We start from the raw sequence: 3,410 nt of genomic DNA, 5'->3' as shown, positions 1-3,410 counted from the left end.
ATCTGCTGTAAATCATGTAGTTTTGCGGCATAGGGGTATAATTTATCCTCTATGACATGTGCAATATTTTTTTCTAGCCTTGGAAAATGATGAAATATTCTTTTTTTGAGATCATGTATAAAAAGACGTAGTTTAGCTTCAAAACTTAAAATAATTTGCGACAAATTAAAAGCATTTTTTTTCTCCTTGTAGAAACGAATTCAAGTTTTGCAAATGTTCCATCCAGCCCTGGCAGATGTACAGCTTTTTCCGTATGGTACGGATTTGCAGGGCTGAAAATGGTTGTACGAATTCAACGTACGGATTTTTAGCTTTCCGTCAAGATGTACGGATATTTGTACGGATTTTCGAAGCGTCTTTTTCATATTGTAAAAATTTTCCTTCTTTATACATATCTCTAGGGTTCTTATAGTTCCTGAACCTTCCATTTTTTTTGACTATTTATTCACCCGATTTTAAAAATCAAACATGAGAAGAGATTTATAGGCCTTTAAAATTATGTATATCAATCTAGTGGTAGACTTCGATTGTTGTGAAGTTTTGTTGCGTAAAATCTAAAGAAACCCCCAATTTTCTTTATTCCCACTTTAACCATCGCTTCAAACATTATACTGTTACTCGGTAGGGTCGAAAATCTACCTGAAAAGTTTTGTTGCATGTATGTACATAAACTAAGAAACCACTGCTTCTTAAAAAGTTCTAGTCAGAAAAATAATAAAGTTGTCTGCGAAGCAATCAATAAATAGGACTAGTGGAAATATGTGCTGTTTTACTTGATGTTATTAAAAGTCCGATTCCTGTGTTCATCTAAGTACAAACGATTAATTTTTATTTTTTCTCGCCAAACAAATTTGAGCTTACGGATTTTTCACCCACCACTTTTTGTCCGTGTGCGGATTTTATACTCTAAACGTCTGGCAACCCTGGTTCCATCATATCGGTAAAGAACATTAAGTCAGAGAGCCAATTTTCATTCTCCAATAGCGGGCAATGTTCCGATCTCAATTTGCGTATGTGTATATAAAAATAATAAAACAAAGTAAGTGCGCCTGGACCACACTGGAGAAGTGAAACTTACGTTACATATTTAGTCTCATAACCAATATACAAATGTCCATACATACATCTGCTTTTGCTTAGGGTTATTTTTTTCCATCTATATGTATATGTATCCCTACATCTACCCTGTTTTTTCTAATTACATTTATTTTATTCCGTTTTCATTTATCTTCTTTTTTATCTTTGTCGATAACAAAATCGATAGTAACATCAATCAAAATATCGACAACAAAACCGATAAAAATGTCGATACCAAATTCGATAAAAATATCGATAGAAAAATCGATAACAAAATCGATAGTAAAATTGATAACAAAAACGATAGCAAAATCGATAAAAATATCTATAAGATCACCTATAACAAAATCGATAAAAATATCGATAGCAAAATCGATAACAAAATCGATAAATATCGATAACAAAATCGATAAATATCGATAACGAAATCGATAAATATCGACGACAAAATCGATAAATATCGATAACAAAATCGATAAATATCGATAACTATACATATAGATATCGATAACAAAATCGATAAATATCGATAAGAAAATCGACAAATATCGACAAAAAAGTCTATAAATATCAATGGAAAAATCAGTAAATATCGGTAACAAAATCGTCTAATATCGATAACAAAATCGACTAATATCAATAAGAAAATCGATAAAAAATATCGCTAACAAAATAGTTAAAAATATCGATTACAAAATCCCGAAAATATCGATAGCAAAATTGATAACAATACCGATAAAAATTTCGATTATTTTATCGATGTCTGAAGAATCCCGAAAATCTCTAAAATCCCAAAATAGTTCCCAGATTGAGTCTCTGTGTCTCTCTCTATATCCTTTCCTCTTTAATTACCTTTATTTTAATCTTTTATTACTTTTATTTATTATTTACTTTTATCGGTATCCTCATCCTCATCTTTGTTTTTACTTTTATGTTTCTCATTTTCTTCATCAATATAATATAAGTAAAGTGTTTAAATTTACCTTGGTCTTCGTTTTTACCTTTATCTTTACACATCTTTGTTTTTGTTTTTTTTTGTTTTTATTTTTACCTTTGCCTTTAGAATTTTCTTTATCTATGTACGTACTCACCTTTACTTTCATTCTTGTGTTGGTATTTCTAAGTGTATATGCATACACACAAGAAGTACTTAATTCAGCCCCAACCATTTCCGTTGCATCATTTCCGTGTGCAATTTCCGCTGAATTTGCCAAGTTACTCCCAACCAACCAACCGCCGCTAAAGAAGTTTCAGTTCAGTAAAAAAAAATAAAAACAACACAATGTAAAATAATGTCTAGTAAAGAAATACATATGTGTTTTAAAAGTAAAAAGAGCCAAAATGCATTTATATTCAACAATTTATATTGCGCTCGAGGCCGTTTTAAATGAAAATTTTATTGTGGAAAAGCAACAATAATTTGAAAAAATGGTAGAAGTTGTAGCTATTTCGGAAATCACCACATTTCCTCATCAGACTGCTTTCAGTAGGATTCGAACCGACGATCCCACTGACTCAGCCAGTTGCCCATGCACCGTGCTAAGACGCCTTGTAAATTATCGTTTGCTTATTTCCACTATTTTCATTCTTGTTATGCCAACACAATCAAGCGCAGCTATTCCGCTGCTATTCACTTGATCATGTGGTTGTTGGTATTGTTGGTTTTTGCTAATAATTCTATTTTTAGAATGTTTAACTTTTAGGTGTGCTCGTCCTTAAGTTATTTGTTTTGGTTGTTTTTCGGCCTTATAACAATTATATTCAACAATTTATATTGAGCTCGAGGCCGTTTTTTAAATGAAAAGTTATTGTGGAAAAGCAACAATAATTTGAAAAAAGTGGGAGAAGTGATAGCTATTTCGGAAATCAACACATTCCTCATCACACTTCTTTCAGTAAGATTCGAACCGACGATCCCACTGACTCAGCCAGTTGCCTATGCACCGTGCTAAGTACGCCTTGTAAATTATCGTTTGCTTTTTTACACTATTTTCATTTTTGTTATGCCAACACAATCAAGCGCAGCTATTCCGCTGCAATTCACTTGATCATGTGGTTGTTGGTATTGTTGGTTTTTGCTAATAATTCTATTTGTAGAATGTTTAACTTTTAGGTGTGCTCGTCCTTAAGTTATTTGTTTTTGTTATTTTTTGGCCTTATAACAATTATATTCAACAATTTATATTGAGCTCGAGGCCGTTTTTTAAATGAAAAGTTATTGTGGAAAATCAACAATAATTTGAAAAAATGGTAGAAGTGATAGCTATTTCGGAAATCACCACATTTCCTCATCAGACTTCTTTCAGTAGGATTCGAACCGACGATCCCACTGA

The sequence above is a fragment of the Rhagoletis pomonella genome, unplaced genomic scaffold, assembly GCF_013731165.1.
Source record: "Rhagoletis pomonella isolate Grant_MI unplaced genomic scaffold, Rhpom_1.0 Rhpom_scaffold_00273, whole genome shotgun sequence".
Lineage (NCBI taxonomy): Eukaryota > Metazoa > Arthropoda > Insecta > Diptera > Tephritidae > Rhagoletis > Rhagoletis pomonella.
Note: the sequence above shows the minus strand (reverse complement) of the source record.